We start from the raw sequence: 22,415 nt of genomic DNA, 5'->3' as shown, positions 1-22,415 counted from the left end.
TTTTCCTTTACACAGACAAATATATTACAAATTAAAAAGAGGGATTCCAATATCTATGCTACAATCATAGGTGTGTGCGCACAGGGTGCTCCCCCCCCCCCCCCCCCCACAGTGCTGATGGCTTCCCTCCTCTCTTCTCCTCTCCTCTTCCTCCAGTTGCTGCAGGGGAAGTTTTAAGATGGAGAGCAGGGGAAGGGGATGGTAAATATGTAATTTACCGGCCCCTTCCATATTTGAATGAACACATTGTGTCAAAAGTGAGACATCAAGGGTCTGTTCAGATCCCTGATATTTCACCAAAGCCCCAAATTGGGCTTCTAAAAAATTGTAAAAAATAAAAATAAAAAAAACAAACACAGAATAATAAAATTAAATTATAAAAAAAACTACTGACAACAGTTTTAATCCTACTGACACCATCTATGTTTTAATACATTTTACATTTTAAAATGTTTGTTTACAATTATTTATGAGAGTGTATGTGTGTGCATATTATATATATATATATATATACACACACACACACAGGCATGTGTGTTTGAACTTTGAAGTGCACACCCTAAAACAATAGGCTGCATACACCTATGACTACAATTATACCTCCAGTATTAAATCAATTACGGGATATTATATTTTACACCACTATAAAAATGCCTGCTTTTTTTATCCCTAGAGGGATTTTACAGTGCTGTGTAAGTATTTGCCCCCTTCCTGATTTTTTTTGCATATTTCTCACACTTAAATGATTCAGATCATCCAACTAATTTTAACTACTTCCATACCAGGCACTTTCCCCCCTTCCTGCCCAAGACAATTTTTAGCTTTCAGCACTGTCACACTTTGAATGACAATTGCACGGTCATATAACACTGTACCCAAACTAAGTTTTTATAATTTTCTTCCCACAAATAGAGCTCTCTTTTAGTGGTATTTGATCACCTCTGCAGTTTTTAATTTTTGTGCTATAAAATGAAAAAAGACCGACAAGCATTACTGAGTGACACTGATTGGCACTTTGATGGGGAACTGATGGTCATTACTAATGGGACACCGATTGGCTCTCCCTGTCAGCATGAACTGAAGAAAGCCGTTTACCGGCACTTCCTGGTTCACACGATGATCAGCTGTGATTGGTCACAGCTGATAACGTGGAAAGAAGCCTCTGTCGGCTTCATACCACAATCGGAGTTGCGGTGTGTCAGACTGACATACCGCACTTCTGATTGCTGAGCACCCCAGTGGGTGCGCACCGGCTGCATTATCCTGATCACGTCATAAGATGTCCGGTCAAAATTTCGCAACCACTTTGCCGACGTCATTCTGCTATATGGCAGATGCCAAGTGGTTAATATTACACAAAGATAACCCGAGGAAATCTAAGATGCAGTTTTTTTAATTATTATTTCATTTATTAAGGGAAAAAAGCTGTTCAAACCTGCCTGGCCCTATGTGAAAAACGAATTGCCCCCTCCCATGCTTAATCATGAATGAACTGTGATTAACCAACATTTTTTGGAAAGCGAGTTAAATTCATTTGCCACACTCAGGCCTGATTACTGCCAGACCTGTTGAATCAAGAAATCACATAAATAGAAGCTGTCTGACAAAGTGAAGCACGCCAACTGATCACAAAAAGCCACACATCATGCCATAATCTAAAAAAATTCAAGAACAGATTAGAAACAAAGTAATGTACATGTATCAGTCTATAAGGGATTTCTAAGGCTTTGGAGCCCCAGTGAACCATGGGGAGAGCCTTTATCCACAAATGGAGATAACTTGAAACAGGGGTGAACCTTTCCAGGAGTGACGGGCCTACAAAAATTACACCAAGAGAATGATGACGACTCATCCAGGAGGTCATAAAAGAACTCAGAACATCTAAAGAACTGCAGGCCTCACTTGCCTCAGGTAAAATCAGTGTTCATGATTCAACAATCAGAAAGAGATTGGGCAAAAATGGCATCCATGGGAGAGTTTCAAGGCCAAAGCCACTGCTGACTAAAAAGAATGCAAAGGCTCATCACACATTTACCAAAAAACATCTCGATTATCTCCAAGAATTTTAGTCCAATATTCTTTTTGGTAGGTGTGCGTCCTGTTACAGCTGGCATAAAACTAATACAGCATTTCATAACAAGAACATCATACCAACATTCAGACATGGTGGTGGTAGCGTGATGGTCTGGAGCTGCTTTGCAGCTTCATTAACTGGACAACTTACCATAATTGATGGAACCATGAATTCTGAGCTCTACCAGAAAATCCTAAAGGAGAATGTCCAGCCATCAGTTCATAACCTCAAGCTCAAATGCACTTGAGTTATGCAGCAGAACAATGATCCGAAACATAACAGAAAGTCCACCTCCAAACGATTCAAACAAAGCATAATTTAGGTTTTGGAGTGGCCCGGACTTAAATACAATTGAGATGCTGTATTATGACCTTACATGGGCCATTCATGATGGAAAACCCTCCAATGTGGCTGAATTAAAACAATTCTGCAAAGAAGAGTGGGCCAAAATTGCTCCACAGCAATGTGAAAGACTCATTGGCAGTTATCGCAAACACTTGATTGCAGTTGTTGCCAAGGATGGCACAACAAGTTATTAGATTTAGGGGGCAATTACTTTTTCACATAAAGCCAGGCAGGTTTGAACAGCTTTTTTGCCTTAATAAATAAAACCATAATTTAAATTGAATTGATCTGAGTCATTTAAGCGTGACAAATATGCAAAAAAAAAATAAAAATCAGAAAGGGGGCAAATACTTTTTCACAGCATTGTATTTTGAAATAGTGCACCGCAACCACGTGCCAAGGAATTGACACATGGTTGTAGGCCCCATTGAATTCAAAACTTCAATATGGCCAGTGAAACATGCCCCATTATTTTGATACATCATAAAGTGAACACTCCGTGGCAATGATTGTGGACCTGGGAGTACGCCATGTTAACTTGTAGGTTGGTGATCAGGGGTAAAAATAATCAACTGCCTATTTTTACATCCCTTTGCTGTCTGTATGACCTTAGCCTAAGCCCTGGTTCACACTGGTGCAGCTTTGAAATCGTGCTACTTCAGCATAATTTCAAATATGCACATTGGAGCGATTTGCACTGCCGATTTCATTACAGCTTGTGACTTCATTTAACAGAAAACTAAAATTGAGGTAGTTGCGCGGTAATATGGTGTGAGATGTGAAACTTAACATATAATAGTGATAACTTTTTATCAGCTGTCAGTAATGTGCTCCCACAGAAATCAGTAAAAAACAATATAGGAGTGACAGCGCTGTAACAGTGAAATAAACAATTATGGTGATAAACACTGATATTGCAATGATATGAAAAAAGTCCAAAAACATAAAATGAATGAATCCACGTTGTGCAAAAATATTAAAAAATAAACAAAAACAAGCTTGTGTGATATCTTCATCTGGAGGAGTTGATGAAGACACGTGGGAGGTGGTGAAACTAGTAGAGGTGGAACCTGGCGGTGGATTACTACTACTGTTCATTTTGGATTTAAAGTAACACAATGGAAGGAGTACCTACCTGCTTTTGATTACTTTCATCCTTTGAACCACCAAGATTCTCTGACGATACCTGGGAGGGAATGTTTTCACAGGGTGCAAGACGTGTTTGACCCCTTGCAGGGTAATTTAAAGGAGATGAGCGAGCATTGCATGAGGTTGTGGGAGCACTCCGTTCATTGGAGGTTGTCCAAAGATATCACACAAGCTTGTTTTTTTTTTTTGTTTTGTTTTGTCTCATTTTTTTCTTTTGTACAACGTGGATTCATTCATTTTATGTTTTTGGACTTTTTTCATATTATTGCAATATCAGTGTTTATCACCATAATTGTTTATTTCACTATACTGCTCTGCCACACCTATATTGTTTTTTTTTTCATTTAACTGAAGTCTATACAACTTGCAATGAAATCAGTAAAAAGTAGCGCAGGAACCTTTTACATAAATCACTGTGGCACAAGTAGCAGCAATATAAACTGTTCCATTGCCGGCAATGGGGTGTGACTTATGTGTCAAATCACATGACAAGTCACACCAGTGTGAACGGAGGCTAAAAGTTCTGTCACAGATCAGTGGGTTAGGTTTACCGAAAATTACGCCTGCTGCGAAAGACTGCATAGGCACAGCCAGTGCAAAACAAATGTATGTATTTGTACACATTGCAATGGGCCCATGGCATGGTGGAAGTGGGAGAGAGCATTAGTTTTGGTCAGGCAAGTGGATAAGTGCACTTCATCAACTCCTTGGTATTGTCCCAAAATAACAAATGATTGAGTTGCAGTGGGCATGGCATGGTTGTGTTAAGTTTTTTTTTTTTTTAATTCCCGCTGGGGGGACCATCTAGAACTTTTTTCTTTTATGATGTTAAGATGTTAGAAAAAGAGAGGAAGAGGAGAGAGGAGATATTGTAAAGGATACACACATAGCTCCTAACTGTCCCTGATTTGAAGGGACTGTCCCTGATTTGGAGCAATGTCCCTCTGTCCCTCATTCCTCCTCATTTGTCCCTCATTTTGGTCTGATCTATATAGATGTATATAAAATTAACTTTTTAGCTATCAGAAAGTGTTTTCCAGGGCTAAACCTTTAATCTGATTTCTAAATTGCTGCATTTGTAAATTCCAAAAGCCAATATAAAGGAATAGTAGTGGTTAAAAAGCACTTGTGAATTTAACAAATCTTGTTTTTTTTTCTACAATTTTCCTTTAAGGGGCGTGGAAAAGAGTGTGTCCTATACCTGCATACTTTTGCTGATAGGTGTCCCTCATTCCCATCTCAAAAAGTTGGGAGGTACAGTATGTACACCTTACTTGTAGGGGAAATAAAATAGTTGGGTTTTAAACACTAAGGCTCGGTTCACACGGGGGTGACTCAGATCAGACTTCAGGTCGCCCCTAGTCGCCTCAGGTCGGACAACATTTAAAAATCAATGTAAGTGAATGAGAGCCATCTTAATGCACGCTACTGAAGTCGCTCCGACTTCAAAAGAAGTTCCTGTACTACTTCAATCCGACTTGTACCCATTGATTTCCCGGATTCCGATAAGCCCCCCGCCCGCAGACCCCGACAACCAACGGCCAGGGTTGTCGGGAAGAGGCCCTTGTCCTCATCAACATGGGGACAAGGTGCTTTGGGGTGGGGGGCCACACGCCCCCCCCAAGGCACCCCCATGTTGAGGGCACGCGGCCTGGTACGGCTCGGGGGGGGCGCCCGCTCGTCCCCACCCCCTTTCCTGGCCGGCCGGGTAGCGTGCTCGGATAAGGGTCTGGTGTGGATCTGGGGGGACCCCCATGCCGTTTTTTCGGCGTAGGGGGTTCCCCTTGGAATCCATATCAGACCTAAGGGCCTGGTATGCTCTCGGAGGGGGAACCCACGCCAAATTTATGAAAAAAAATTGGCGTGGGTTCCCCCTTCAGAGCTCATTCTCTGATTGGCCACGGCAAAAGTCGCCTGGCCTGGGGCGACTTAAAGTTGTGTTGTAAGTCGCCCCAGGTCGTGTTCAAGTCGTCTCCAAGTTGCCTCACAAAGTCGTCCTGAAGTCGTGTCGCCCCTTTGTGAACCGAGCCTTACTGGCCAGGCCATTTTGTATACAAGTTTAAATTACTATTTTATGCTAGAAAATTACTTAGAACCCCCCAACATTATATATATTTTTTTAGCAGAGACCCTACAGAATATAAAATGACGATCATTGCAATCTTTTATGTCACACAGTATTTGTGCAGCAGTCTTTCAAACACAATTTTTCGGGACTTTAATGGATTTAAAAAAATACACAATAGTTAGCCCAATTTTTTTTGTATAATGTGAAAGACGATGTTACACTTAGTAAATAGATATATATATATATGTCATGCTTTAAAATTGTGCACGCTTGCGGAATGGCGACAAACTACAGTACTTAAATATCTATACTCTATAATACTTAAATATCTCTAGGCAACACTTTCAATTTTTCTACAGGTTACCTGTTTAGAGTTACAGAGGAGGTCTTGCACTAGAATCATGGCTCTCTAATGATCACAGTGATACCTCACATGCGTGGTTTGAACACCATTCACATATGCACGCACGACTTATATACACATTCACTTTTGTGTGCAAGCACAGAGAGATGGGGTGCTTTAAGTTTTTTTTCTGATTTCACTTTTATTTTAACACTGTCCCTTTATTTTAAATGTCAGAGGTCGCTCCAGTCCTCCAAGGGCATAGAGACGAGTGGCCTTACTCATCTTCGTGCACAGCAAACGGCCACATCGGAATGCTTCCGGGCTTTACCGATGGCTCCGGTAGGGCCCGCACACGACTGGGAAGTTGGTGGGGAGGCACTTCTCCCGCTGCCTCTAAAAGTGATCCAGTGGGCACCCACGGGACCACTTTTATCTGATGCCGAATCGCCCATAGTACAAATACGACACTGGGGTTATGGCAGCTAGCTACTGCCATAACATAAGGAGGGCCATTACCAATATAAGTGACTAAATATTAGCCCTTATTCATCTGGCATGCATTAATTTTATTTTACAAAAATGCCCATCACCATCCAAAATCTGTAGTGCATGCTGGGAAATTTGTGACCAATCAAGCAAATGAGCAGACATAATGCAAAGTGAGTTTGGAAAGCATTAGCTATACTAAATGCAACGTCAGATCACACAGGTTCATTGAGCTGCTGTTAACAATAGAAAACAGGAATCTGTACGTTTTTATATACGTTTACTTCTCCAGTTCCCTTTCAGCCAAGTATTAAAAGAAATATTTTAGTGATGTGGCCTCTTTTTAGGGATTAAATGGAAACATGGTTTGAGTGGTAATAGTTTTTACTAAATGGCCCAGCACACTAATGGCTCATTTTAGAAAACTATTCCGCCTTGCACTTATCCATGCAATTCCTTTGTAAAAAAAGAAACTGTTTAACTGACTAACAAAAAGGATTCACTGCTCATGACACTGGCAGGAAGGTGTTTTAAGTATGTCAATGGATTACACACTCATGTTCAAACTAGCAGTCATGTGAAAAAGAAATCCATTAGTGTTTCAGTAGGCAAAGGAACATTTATTGTTACATTATTACATTGAGGTAATGCTCAGGTTTCTTATGATGTCAGGTGAACAGGTTGCAGCGTGAGTCAATATTGTTAAGCTGAACTCCATTCAGATATAAAAAGGCACAAACAAATGCGGTTCTGTATTCATTAATACATCAGTCGCGTATAGAAAAAAAAAAAAAAAGGGCGCAAAGGCCTTACTAGATAGACTTTATTGGAAAAAGAGTGCAGACTCACAATAGCCAAATGCTAATACAGAATTATAGAGCAGAACTGAGTGGCAGGGTAATCCTGATAAGCTGGAGTATCAAAATGGCCATGGTGTCACCAAAACTCACCAGATAACACATTTCAAGAGCCACACCCTCTTCATCAGGCTTTGCTCTGATGAAGAAGGCTCGTCCCTTGAAACACGTTAGCTGGAGAGTCTCTGTGGCACTAGGGTCATGTTGCTACTCCACCTTATGAAGTTTACCCTGCTACTCAGTTCTGCGCTATAATTCTGTATTAGCATTTGGCTATTGAGCACCCAGTACATAGCACAATGGCTGCAAAGGTGTCGTTGCCTGACCAATATAACAATAATACAAAAAAGGAAGCCACTGCCCCCCACCTATAACTGGCCATTGCAGCAAGTAGCATTGGAAGGCAACATGCTAGAATCTTCTTTTTATGGTGCACAGTTGTTTTTTCTCTGTTTACATAAACCATCAATGGAAATTTCTTCAATAAAAAAAGTACTGAAAAAGATAAAACAGGCAATACATTTTCAAGTAAAACAAGGTAGTAAGAAGAGCCGGCAAAAATGTAATCCTTGAAGTGTCATTTATTGGTACATCAGAGTGACAATAAAACAATAAACTGGTGCATTTTGGCAATAGCTTTTATTGTAGCTAGCTAAAACTAAGGCTATTGCTGAAATGCGTCAGCTTTGTTTTACTGTCACTCTGATGTACCAATAAATTACACTTCAAGGATTACAGTTTTGCTGGCTCTTCTTACTACTGTTGCATTGGAGTGTGTTGTAGACATGTGCACACTGAAATATTTTGTTTTCGTCCAAAAAATAAATGTATTTAGTTACTCCCGAAATTCGTTTTTATTTATTTTGTTTTAACAAATGCATTCATCCGAAAATCCTAAATAATTAAGGTCGAATCTGTCATTGAAGGCTTATGGTGTCTGTTGAATGTTCTAAGAAGATTCGACGGAGCAGCTAAACTGTATGCCGCCACAATCATACATTTCCAGTCGAATGTTCTGCCTACAAGCTATAGTAGAATTCTAATGTTGTATGACACTAGTAATAATTATATTTATTATTACTAGTCAAACAACATTAGAATTTTTCTATAGCCTATGGATGGAGCATTTGACCATAAATGTCCGCTCGCGGTGACATTTGTTTAATGAACACATACCTGAACATGAATTGATGTTTTTATTTACTTGAAATTCAGCTTTAAGGTGTGTCTAAACCCAGCATGAAAAAACGTACAACTGGTGACTGCATTTTTTTTAGTTTTTCAAGATTTTGCTTTATTTTCACCTGGTAAGCCTACAAATAATACACTTCCTGTCCTGGGTGGCTATGCTACCTCTCCACTATATCTATGGAGGGAGTCATAGTTGTTCTCCTAGGGTGCCCTCCTCATATGGACTACAAACATGTGGGATATATCTTCATCTCCATTACATTGGACAGGGCATAATTAGTTTACAGAAGATAGCTAGGAAGAAGATATTCTTCAGTGAAGCATACAGAAGCCTTTTCCTAAGTGCCTTGAGGTTCCTTCAGCAGTGTCTTGACAAAATGCCTAAAAATTGTCCAAAAATTGTATACAGACCACAGGCTTTCATTATGCCCCATTACAATATCCAGCCGCCTACATAATCACAACCAATGACAACATCAGTCGATAAGGAGGACATTGGGCACCTGCATAGCATCCTTTTTCGATCCTCCCCTGCCCTCCTCCCTCAGCATTGGGGTCATATTAGCTCCCAAATAAAACAGGGAGAAGAGAAACATTGGAATACTAGTCAGTACCAGTGTGCAAAATGTGTTTGCTTTGTAAGAATAAATCCCCTCTAATGTTGGGTGTCCTTTGTGTGTGGATGTTGTTGCATTATGTAAATCTATTATAATAATTTTTTAATTTTTGAACGGGGTGCCTCGAGACTCTCCATTTTAAAGGGTGCATTGACTGAAAAATGGTTGAGAAACACTGCCATAAAGCATGTGACATGGACACTGCATTTCTAACAGAATCAACAAGCAATTTCCAGATTTGCTGAAAATGTTATTTTCTTGAAAAAGAAAGAAAACAAATGCAGCCATCATATTTAAGGACTGTAATATTCTACATTTTTGTTATTGGATTTAGCCATCCTTTAGGCTGGGTTCACGCTATTGGGAATTGGATTTGGACTTCCCTGCATCCAATTCACAAGTCAGGAGATTGTGACTGACTTTCTATGGAGCCGGTTCACACCTCTCCTGAGCGGCTCTGGCGCAAATTGCACAGTCCTGTGTGTCTTCTGGTCCGGTTCATGTCCGAATTCAGCCAAAAATCTGGGCTGAAATCAGACCTGAAATGGTGAATGGGGATGCACCGGACCCCTGCTGTGAGCCGCTCGATGCTGCAGTGGGAGCTCAGCCTAAAAGAAGAGCTCCAGTTCTGAAAACAAAAAAGTCAGCAGCTAAAAAACTGTAGCTGCTGACTTTTAATGGACGCTTACCTGAACCAGGATCCAGTTCTATGCTCTCCCAAAGGGGCGCTGGGGACCATCTTTGGTCCTTGGCAATGGCATCTTACATAGTTACATAGTAGGTGAGGTTCAAAAAAGACACAAGTCCATCAAGTCCAACCTATGTGTGTGATTATATATCAGTATTACATTGTATATCCCTATATGTTGTGGTCGTTCAGGTACTTATCTAATATTTTTCTTGAAACTATCAATGCCCCCCGCTGAGACAGCCACCTGTGGAAAGGAATTCCACATCCTTGCCGCTCTTACAGTAAAGAACCCTCTTTGTAGTTTAAGGTTAAACCTCTTTTCTTCTCATTTTAATCAGTGGCCATGAGTCTTGTTAAACTCCCTTTTCCAAAAAAAGGTTTATCCCTATTGTGGGGTCACCAGTATGGTATTTGTATATTGAAATCATATCCCCTCTCAAGCATCTCTTCTCCAGAGAGAATAAGGTCAGTGCTCATAACCTTTCCTCATAACCAATATCCTCCAGACCTTTAGCTTTGTTGCCCTTCTTTGTACTCGCTCCATTTCCAGTACATCCTTCCTGAGGACTGGTGCCCAGAACTAGACGGCATACTCCAGGTGTGGCCGGACCAGAGTCTTGTAGAGCGGGAGAATTATCATTTTATCTCTGGAATTAATCCCCTTTTTAATGTATGCCAATATCCTGTTTGCTTTGTTAGCAGCAGCTTGGCATTGCATGCCATTGCTGAGCCTACCATCTACTAGGACCCCCAGGTCCTTTTCCATCCTAGATTAACTGTGGGCACTCCACAGCCGGGTGCCCACTGTGCATGCATAAGCCACGCTACACATTATGAATGGTCCTGCAGTCTTCTGGGACCTGTGATGTGTGAGAGAAGACTGCGGGTGGGGGGGGGGGGGAGGAGAACTTCCACTCAGATCGCCTAGGCGATCCGAGGGGAAGTGGGAGCAGGTACCTGCCAAAGCCAGGTACCCACTCCCCCCCCCCAAAAAAATACCAAATGTCAAAGAGGAGTGGAGGAGGAGGCCCTAAAGTGAAACACCCCCTTTTGGGTGGAGTTCCGCTTTCAATTTAAAATAAAGTTTAGGTAGTGAAAGCTAAAATTTGATTGGGTATTATGTCAAACCCCTGAGGTTTTTTCCCTACCTAATATGAACAGTTTTCTTAACTGTCCCCTACTTTAAGACACAAAGAAGTCTAAACTGTGTTTACACATACAGTCTGTTCCCACGGCTGTTCAATCAAAGGCTGCTTTTCCACTAAGAGAATCATACACCTGTTCAAGCACCATTTACAAACTTGGTTTCCCGTAGAAGGCCTCATGTCAGTAACAAGGCTCTTAATAAAAGAATAAATAACTTGGTTACTTAAAAACTGTCACACACACACACACACAGTAGCACTCACGGAGGCTGCGGTTTATAAAACTTTTAAGAAGTGCAGACACTTTTAAGACTCTATTGTGATTCAGCAAAACTCTTTTATAATGTATTGTTACTTAATGGAACACTTATCCTTTATCCAATGTCGGACTTTTATTTCTTGGCAACAAAAGTAGCAGCTTACTATGTTAAATACTTATATGTATTTATTATAGCATTAGACTTCTATTTAATAAAGCTGTTAAAAAAGAAGCATTTTAACAATGAAATTAAAGCCATAAAGGAAATGGGTCACAGGCATAATCCGGAATTGTTCTTCCTCTAATATTCGGATTGCTAGGAGCAATATTATTGAAGAGGAAACATTTAAAAATATGCAGACGAAGGACTTCAAGATGACGTTTTAAAATGGAACTAAAGGTGAAACAAACTACACGCTGAACTGGAGAGTAATTTATATTATTGGGGTTGTCTGAACTTTGAATGTTTAATACCTTACTTAAAATTGGAAAAATCCAATGCATAATTAACCACTTAAGGACCAGAAGGATTTACCCCCTTAACGAGCCATTTTTTGCAATACGGCACTGCGTCGCTTTAACTCACAATTGCACGGTCATGCAACGTTATACACAAACAACATTTATGTTCTTTTTTTTCCACAAATAGAGATTTTTTTTTGGTGGTATTTGATCACCTCTGCAGTTTTTTTTTTTTTTTTGCGCTATAAACAAAAAAAAAGCATAAAGTTTAAATTTTTTTTTTTTTTTTTTTTTTTTTTTAGTTTTTGCTATAATATCCGAAGAAAACAAAAACAAATTTCTTCATCAGTTTAGGCCAATGTGTATTCTTCTACAAATTTTTGGTAAAAAGTAAAAAATAACGCAATAAGCGTATATTGATTGGTTTGTGCAAAAGTTATAGCTTCTACAAAATAGGGGATATATTTATGGCATTTTTATTATTATTTTTTTTTTTTAATAGTAATGGTGGTGATTAGAGATTTTTAGTGGGACTGCGACATTGTGGAAGACAGATCGGTCAATTTTGCCACTTTTTTTGGGACCATTGTCATTTATACAGTGATCAGAGCTAAAAATAGCCACTGATTACTGTATAAATGTAACTGGCAGGAAAGGGGTTAAAACTAGGGGGCGATCAAGGGGATAAGTGTTCCTTAGGGAGGTGTTTCTAACTGTGGGGGGAGTGGATTGACAGGGAGTGCAGAGAGATCGTTGTTCCTGATCACTAGGAACAGATGATCTCTCTCTACTCCCTGACAGAGCGAGGATCTGTCTGTTTATGCACTCCCCCAGAGCTCTTAAAGCGGCCAATGTACACCTACAGCGATTCACGCAGCCGTGCCAACCTGCTGCAGTATAATGACAGCAGCTGGTCAGCAAGTGGTTAAAAAGAAATACAAATACTGTAGCTGCTATATATACCAAATATTACTACAAAGATGGAAAATCCTTGTTTGATATGTATTCTACTTCATAGATAAAGTGCAATAAATCAATAATTATATCAATACTATTGGTGAATCATAATGCAAATTGCTGCTGTGCATGCGATTATTTAGCTGCTGTGCAAAATGCTACTGTGCAAACTATGCAAATAAATTATTTTCAAAAAATGCACAACACAATTCCATAAATTCATAAAGTGAATAAAATAGCTGCTGCTGTGCAAATAATTAAAACAAACAATTAATATAGTGCAAAAATCGTGCAAATCAGGTGCTAAACATTAAATAATAATTGAATGAACACTAAATAGTGCAAAATGGTGCAAGATTATCATAAAGTTCTGAGTATCAAATGATCCTTTGTGTATGCCTTTAAGTGTGTAGATGTACTAATACAGTCCTATTTATATTGAGTAGTGATGCCCATAAAAGTCCATCCATAAACAGTAAACATGCAAATTAATGCAAAAAGTGCTGGTGTGCAGCAATGTGACAGGCAAACTCTTCAGGTGACATCCACTGTGTACTCTTCGTGTGCTCCACTCAGTACTCTCTATGCGCTTACCTCTAAACGGGTAAGAAATGCCACTCAGATATTTCTAATGATGAGTCCTCCTGAGTGTGGTAACCAGGGATGATGTCTTTAAGAGTGCTGTATTGCAATAATGGCTCCCAGTTGGTTAATTCGCCCGTTCATCCACGGCAAATGAAAGCGGGGAATAAACAGGAAGATCCCATAGCGTAATATGTCTCAAATAGGTTTATTTATGTTTAAAAAATGGCTACTTACAACAATGCTGAAAATGACAGGCAGATCAAACAATGTGCGGTGTTACAAATGTCTCTTCCGGTTGTTCCTTAATCCAGTAACTTCCCTATGCATTACGTCACAGGTCATGACTTCAGGGGATCAGTCGTGACCTGTGATGTAATGCATAGGGAAGTTACTGGATTAAGGAACAACCGGAAGTGACGCATAGAGACGTTTGTAACACCGCACATCGTTTGATCTGCCTGTCGTTTTCAGCATTGTTGTAAGTAGCCATTTAAATATATGCACTAAGTAGTTTAGAAAGTAACAGCAGAAAGAGGGTCCCACTATTGTTTGCAAGATACTTTCAGGAGAGAGAATCCTCTATGTTACAGAGAGATAGTTTAAGAGGAAGTAAACCCTGATGAGTTTACTTCCTCTTTCATTCCCTGCAAAGGTAAAGCATAATGGACTACTATGCATCGCATAGTAGTCCATTATGTGTCACTTACCTGACACAGGAGCCAGCGATGTCGCCGCTGTCCCCTGTAGTCCTGCGCATCCATCTTATCGGTGGGTCTCGCTGCTCCGCCGCTGTCATTCGGCGATTCCGCAATGACGTCACTCCCGCGCATGCGCACGGGAGCCGCCACTCGCGGCATATCGCCGTTGACTGCGGCGCGCTCAGTGCGCATGCGCCGTAGACAACATGCCTGTCTTTCGGCAAATATCTCCTAAACCGTAGGAGATATTTCTTGGACCTACAGGTAAGCCTTAATCTAGGCTTACCTGTACGTCAAAGTTGGTTGTAAGGGTTTACAATCACTTTAAAATCTGGTTCATTGTAATTTTTAAGGAAATCCCCATTATGCAGCGGTTGTATCAAAGAGCTTCCAATATCTCTGTGTGGCATTATTTTACAGCAAAATCCTTCACATTCTGGATTTCTGATACATTTTATTTAAGCCATAAGCTTGAGGAATGTGGCAAACTGCAGGTGAGTATTCAAACATATTTAACTGATTTTTTATTTTTTTTGTAAATATCTTTCTAAGGCATATTTCCTTCTGGTTATCTGAATCCGGCTTTACAAAGAACAGGTTGTCCCAGAAAAAAAAAAAAAAAACTAAAAACTTAAAAATAAAACAATAAAAAGAAGGTTGTCCCATATGACAAACCTCGGCACACGAATAATGCCCTGCTGCTTTCCCACATCAAATAGCATTCACCCTCCTCCTCACAACTGTTATTCAAAAGAAACACACTTAAATATTCAACGTGCTGAAAATAATGCTAATGACTGGGAGGGCCCTGTGAAATGACAAAATAAATGAAAATGAATAAGGAAGAAGATAATTAGAACAGATTAATGATAGGTTGCTTAATTGCAGCAGATGCCCACAGCATGCTTGCTACAGAGATGAAGCTACATAGGTAGACAAAACCTTAGCCTGGCCAGTTTTTCTATGTAATACGACTGATTTAAGAATTGCTAAATCAGGCATATGCATAGGACAAGTAGGATTCCAAGTGCTAGGCAAAAAAAAAAACCTCACTACACCCTAATGATCCTCAGTAGTTTCACTAGGGTTGGTGTCATCAGGTTCAGTAGGGCATTGAGTAGACTAGCACCCCCTGCACCCCCATATCGATACTGATGATCCTCTTGCTATATTAAAGTTTGCTAGGAAAGCTAAACCTGTAAAAGATGAGCTTGGATATCTATGTCTTCTGCCAGCTGCATCGTCTAACACTTCAAAGGACATTTTTTCACAAACCATCAGTGAAGTCTGCTGGGAAACAGAGACTTGAGAGTGCCATTTTCCTTGGTCAACCATAGCTCTCACTGGTTCTTCTTGGTGTCCTCCATGTCACTATAGGAGTGATGTGGAGGTCAGCAGTAGGAATCATTGAGGGTTATTGAGGGACCAAGAAATCAACACCCCAAAAGTGTCAGTTTCCAAGCAAAAAAAAAATTTCCCCAAATGTTGCCACTTCACATGAACACATGGGAAACAATAGAGAAGACAAAAGTAAAGTGATTACAAGGGTACAATGGTGTCAAGCACTTGCCTACTGGGCACTTTTACCCCCTTCCTGACCAGGTCAGTTTTCAGTACCGTTGCACTTTGAATAACAATTGCGCAGACATGCAACACTGTACAGAAACAACATTTTTATCATTTTTTTTCACACAAATATAGCTTTCTTTTGGTGGTATTTAATCACCACTGGGTTTTTTATTTTTTAATAAACGAAAAAAAGACTGAAAATTAAAAAAAATAAAACGTTTTAATAGTTTGTTATAAAATTCTGGAAACAGGTAATTTTTCTCCTTCACTGATGTGCGCTGATGAGGTGGCATGGAGGAGCATTGATGGGCACTGATAGGCTGCATTGATGGGCACTTATAGGGCTGCACTGAAAGATGACACCGAGTGGCACTAATAGACACTGATGAAGAGGCACTGATGGGCATTGATTGGCAGCACTGGTAAGCATGGATTGGCAGCACTGGTGGGCACTATTTGGACTGCACTGATAATCAGGACACTGATAAGTGTCCTAATTATCAGTGCACATGTCCTTTTTATAGAAGCTGGTTATTGGCTCTCTTGTCATCATGGTGTCAGCATGAGTAAAGGAGTGCAGATAACTGGCATTCATATGATGGCCTCCTAGAACTAGTTGTCCATGCTGTAGCCGTCATTCAGCTATAGCCGGCAAATGGTTAAATAGCTTCTGAGGGATACCAAAGCTTTCTCAGCTTTTCTGGACCTTTTCTTGTGTTGAAAAACAGACTGTTATTAGCCTAATTAACCCTCTTGCCCACCGCCGCACACACATATATGTCGGCAGAATGGCACAGGAAGGCAAATGGGCGTACCTGTAGGTCGCTTTGAATTTGCCACCTATCGGGCGAGCTTCCCACCATATTTTGGTAAAGGTGAGCTAACACAGGCAACAAAAATGTAAGCAATAAGTGTAACGCAACAGTAAACAAATAACAATCAAATACATATGAAGATGAAAAAACAAATACAACAAACACTAGGGATACATTTATAAAGCAGTGAATGTGATATTCACCAAATGTTAACTGCAATCTTACTGGTTGTTTTAAATTACGATTCATTCATCTGTATTGAATGTTTGTTGAACAATTGTTTTTGTCACATTCACTGCTTTATATACAGTATATATGCCCCTAAATTAAATAACACTACCCTAAATTGCCCAGCCCCCCCAAAAAAATAAAAAATAAGCACCCTCTAAATAAAAAGAAAGAAAAGTAAAGCTTATTCCAAGCTGATTTTGCAAGCAAAGCTGTGCTTATTCTAAAACAGCAAAATTGTTAATTTAATGGCAAACACAATATCCTTAAAATTACTGCTAATACTTAGCTGCAAAATGACCAAGTATGCCAAATATGATATTTCGCTTAACATGTCAATCCCAAATCATCAAAAACTGCCAATACAGGCTATATATGCTACATTGTGCTCAAGCTCACTCATCCACTAGAGCATTTGTTTTCAGTACACTGCACACATCCTGGTTGATCCTACTGTTCACTCCCTCCTGGTCTGTGTTCCCACTGCATCCAGAGATTGTGTAGCCCAGCTGTTGACATCTAATGAGCATGCTCCAGTTTCAGATTTTCTAAGCTGTTAATTCGTTTTTTTTCTCATCTGTGCAGCCCATGTGACTATAAAGACACACGTGGGTGTATATACTGTGGTAAATGACCCCCCCCCCCCATGTCCTCATATTGCAAAACACTATAGGGGACAGGATATAAAACAATGATTGATGGAGGCTTCACCTTCCTGTTTGTCCCAGCACATACACACCATATTGCAAAAAAATAATAAACATTTGTTTTGAAATATATATTTGTATGATGCTTGAAAATACTTTGTTGCTATTAATTATTTTAATTCATTTTTCTGAAAGTCTTTTTTGTCATGTGAGCAAAACAGCACCAAATAAAGGTTGTGCAGACACAGATTTATACATCAGCAGAGTACTAGAAATTCCTCCCCCAGAACTTTCCCAGAGGACAAGAAAGATCTGGTAAACATCATGTGAGCACCGAACAGCAATGATTACATAAGGTATAATAAATTAAATACAGTGACGTGATCTTTATACATACACAGAAGGGATAAAGACAATTAAACATTATGATGTATGTGTAGTATCACTTTAATAACTGTGCATTGGGGTTTTTAATGCTATATGTGATATACAGTCATATACAGGCTGACAATTACAAGTGATACGCAATAGTATTTCTTGTAACAGCTGAACAGTGCAATTAGCTTAAAGGATAGGTTCACCTTTTGTAACATGTAAAGGCCTATACACATGATCAGACTTTTTGACAACAAACATGCACATTACCCGTTTTAAGGCAACATCTGTCCATGTGTCTGCTCCATCGGACAAACTTTTTCGGTTTTCATCAGACTTTTGTTGGCTGTGCGAACGACAAACTTTCCGGCAACAAAAGTCCGATGGAGCAAAGTCCGATCCTGTGTACAGAAAACCATAGGACTTTTGTACAAAGTACAAACACGCATGCTCAGAACCAATGCAAAAGATCAGACAACAATACAGAAGTTGACCAAAGGTTGCGTAAAGAGCAGAAAAACCACGTGATTTGGTAAAAGTTGGCTGAAAAAGCCCTGCCGTGTGTATGCAATACAAGTTTCACGGCTGACGCCCTTTGTTCAAAATTCCACGGGAAAGTTTGTACAAAGTCTGATCGTGTGTAGGAGGCTTTACAGCCATATTACAGATGCAACATCCCTCCCCCGATTCCCCACCCGGCCGAGTCATTCATTCACAGTGTTCTGTGAATGTGAAAACTACAAGTACCAACAGCTTTTGCGACTGTCGGCTTGTAGTTCTCAATGAACTACCAGGGAGCTGTTGAGCGCTGGGGTAGTTCATGGAGTTTTCCTGTCAGAGTGCAGCTGCCTGCCTGTATTGGAGGTACAGCCAGACAGCTATACAGACAGAGAGTCTTCAGGACCTTTACAGCCTCCTAACAAAAAGAAATAATTGCACATTTAATTACCTGCAAAAAAAATTTACATTTATTATTTTTTTTGTAAAGGTGAACTTATCCTTAAGCCTCCGTTCACATCAACGCAATTTTACATGTGATTTGACATGATAAAATCACATGCCAATTTGCAGCCTATTGCCGGCAACGGCACTGTCCCAATTGGTGCAACGCCAACTTTGCAGTGCCAAACTGATTTCCAAAAGTAGTTCCTGTACTACTTTTGAAGATTTTTGGGGAGATTTCAATAGACATGTGCCTGAACCCGCACAGATGTCTTTTAAAATTGCCCGAACTCGCACTAAACTCACACAATTTCAAACTCGCCTTAAGTGTGAACGAGGGCTCAAAGGCAAATATATATAAAAGCAGTGAATCTGAATTTTAGCAAACATTCACAGGCAAATCTTTCAGGTGCATGTGTTTTAGGTGAGAGTAATTTATTCACCACCAGAGAATATTTGGTTAAAGTCACATTCACCACTTTATAAATAGAAAGCAATCATATTTCCAAACATTTAAATAGATTTGTCCATTAATTGGTTAAAAAATATAGCATACTGCATATGGTACAATCAGTGGTGGCTGGTGTCTTTTCTTTTGGGGGGTGGCAGCCCCCGGTTGGTTGGTGGGCGGCACCCCTTCGACACTTACCCCATTACCCTACCTAGGTTATGGGTGGTGGGCGGGTATGCGGGCTTCTACAGGTGGCAGGCGGCAGCCGGGTTGCGGGCTCCTACAGGCGGCAGTCAGCGGCTTCCTACAAGCGGCAGGCAACGGGCTCCTGTGTCCTCTTCCCTTCTGCCTAACGGAAGCTTCCACTGTGCGGCTCCTCCCTCCTCCTCCTAGGCACCCAATAGGATCGCCTGTCCTGTCACGAAATCGAGTGACAGGTCTCAAGACCCGCTTCCTGATTGACCGGGAGGAGGATCAGTGTAACGATAGCGAATATTCATTCGCTATTGTCAAACTGGGTGGGATCGGGGCCCTGAGCCCATTCTTTTTTGAAGCCTATTAGAGCCCCTGGCTCTAATCACGTGCTTCAAAAAAACGCACCCCCAAAATTGAAATCCATGTGTCCTGTGCCCTGTATGTAGATCAGGGAGCTGGACACATGGATGGGCGGGGGGGGGGGGAGGTGGGTGGCGCTTGTGGATGGGTTGCCTCTAGGTACAATCAATCCCAAGCTAGAAGTCGTTTAGGGTTCATTTCCATATGAAAAGGGAAAACCTCTTCTGCAGATAATGTGCTGCCCAAAAGTCAAACAAGACGGTACACTGCTTTGTTTGCTTGGAAATGTGCATTACTATCAAGTCTGTTTGAGTTTAAAGATTGCTAGCTGCTGAAAAGCTGAATATCGAGCTACATTTTGCTTGTTGAACAACTTAAGAAATGCATCCATTGCATGAATCTAATCTCGTCACAAAAAAAGAACAATTCAAATAATATAGCATGTTGTCCGGTTATTTTTTGGCAGCCACCAATCAGAATACATCTTCGGGAAATGTTCATATCGGATTGGTAGTTCTAGCCTTTGAAAGGTGATGGTTTTGTGGAATTCCCATTTATACTATTGCTGACCATTTATAATGCATAGGCTGCTCGAATTTCTGTGTCACATTTTTGTCTTATTGCATTTCAAACCAGAAGCTTTAAAAAAAAAAAAGAAAAAACATGGATCTTGTATTGACATGCTCCTAGTTACTTTACTGGGGCCGCCTATGTTTCTTTAAACATCAGTGTTTTACCAGCCGGTAGATTTAAACTCCAAGTGACCCACTCACTGTAGTATTATGACCATTTATAATGTCACGGATTTACTTTAAGACAGACATGTCCACAATTGTAGTCACGAACAAAGGCATCAACTTATAATTAACTCATAATCTATTTTGACATTCATCAATTTTGCTAGTAATTGGTTGAATTGAAATGCTGTCTAAAACGCATATATGTACACATGGAAGATAAACATGTACTTTGAATAGATATGCATGGTCCCAAAGATAATAGAAGAATTTTTGCTGTAACAAAAGATCACTTTATATCTCTAAGCAACAATATGCCATAGGGTGTGTCATAATTAACTAGAACAACATATCCAGGTGACAGGGAGCTTACACTGATCTATGAGTCATAGCATACCCAAGGTGTGTAAATCTGATATAACCTCATGCTCACCTGCCATTTCTCTCTACAGGATAATGGGCAAGGGAGTTATCACGTGTTTTGTTATCAGTTTTAAAATGGACCTCTCAGCCCAAATTGGACAAATCTTGTCGGTCATCCTAATCCGCCCCCCCCCCCCCCTTTTAAAAAAAAAAAGCTATGGAAAAATTAAAGTTGCAGTATTTAATTAAAGAAAGCACAGAACTGGTAAGGTAGTATCTTTCCTTCTGGGAACAAGCCTATATCACTAAAGGATGATGGCAGATTGGGAATGGAAACAAAAAAAATTCATGGGATTTCACCAATTTCACAATATTTCAATTGTCCATTGATAGAAATGCATATATATTGTTTTATGAATGTCTGTGCTTGTATAATTGGATCTCATTAGAGTGGTGAAATCTTGCTAGCCTTCCCGATTACAATCATGAGATGTACCTGCAGCCTCTAGTGACCAAGCCTTCCCAGAACCTGGGAGAAAGCACCGACTACGTCACCAGTACCTAAATGTAAGCCCTTGTACACACGGTCGGACATTCTGACAACCAAATCCGTCGGATTTTGTCCGACGGATTTTGTCCGAAACTGTTGCATACGCACGGTCGGACAAAGTTGTCGGAAAACCTGATTGTACATAACGTGATGACGTTATTTCATTACGACGGGACTACGTTCAGGCTAGTAGCCAATAGCTTTGGTCTAGGAATTTGATCTGAGCATGCGTGGCACTTTGTCCGTCGGAGTAGGCTACACATGATCGGAGTATGTCCGATCGGAGCATTTTGTCGGAAAATTTTACGGACAAGTTGGAAAACTTGGTCCGTCGGATACTACGACGGAAACAGTCCAATGGAGACCACACACAGTCGGATTATCTGACAAAACGGTCCGATAGGGCACATTCCATCGGAATCTCCAACCGTGTGTACAAGGGCTAAGACCTAATAGATCAAAGTTAGTACTTCAATAAATACATTTTGCATTTTAAAATACTTTTACTTTCAGAAAGGGGGAGTAGGATTACAGACATAGAAAATGTATTCAATTTGAGGTGAAAGGTCCAATGGTGCAGTATGCAGCAGCATAGGATGATATGGTTGATTTTGTAGTCCACCATATGGATTGCTGTCAGAAACAGGCAGAACCGGCTGGCCATTATCCCGAAGGTATTCTCAACGACTCTTCTCACTCTGGCCAGCCGGTATGAACCGTATGAAGTATGAACCCCAACACCAAGCCCCTACACAGTACGAACTCTACGAGTACGTACTCACACCATGGTTCAAAAACGGGAGGCTGGTCAGAACAAACTTAACAGAACGCACTGAAGAACAGCAAGGCCTGTGAAGAGCGGGTTGAAAATCAGTAATGAGCGGACCAGAACACACTGACAAGCAGATATGAACTGACTGCACTCTCTGAAAAACAGATACAAACCCACAAACACAAACTGAACAGCAGTAAAACGATCGGAATAAGCACGAGTCTGAAAAGTGTGAATTGTCTCTAACCAAACTTCTACTAACACGAGATCAGCAGAAGAAGCCCAAAGGGTGGCGCACTGGGTCCTGAACTTCTTTCTAGTCCCGTCATACGTGCTGTACGTCACCGCGTTCTTAATGATCGGACTTTGGTGTGATCGTGTGTACGCACAACCAACAGTTTCAGCAGAACTCAGTCGGAAAAACCTTCAGAGTTTATTCCGTTGGGAAAACTGGTCATGTGTACATGGAATTACAGGTTAC

At 40.4% G+C, this 22,415-nt stretch overlaps 1 protein-coding gene across 1 annotated transcript in view; it reads right to left on the bottom strand.

The window, feature by feature from the left end:
• The window catches only part of LOC143928214 (uncharacterized), a 694,330-nt gene that overhangs the window by 3,936 nt on the left and 667,979 nt on the right, over positions 1–22,415 (bottom strand). The gene's annotated exons all lie outside the window — the stretch shown is intronic.

The sequence above is a fragment of the Lithobates pipiens genome, unplaced genomic scaffold (assembly GCF_037356315.1).
Source record: "Lithobates pipiens isolate NorthernLeopardFrog02 unplaced genomic scaffold, aLitPip1_a1.2 Scaffold_23, whole genome shotgun sequence".
Lineage (NCBI taxonomy): Eukaryota > Metazoa > Chordata > Amphibia > Anura > Ranidae > Lithobates > Lithobates pipiens.
This window is presented reverse-complemented; position numbering and strand designations above follow the sequence as displayed.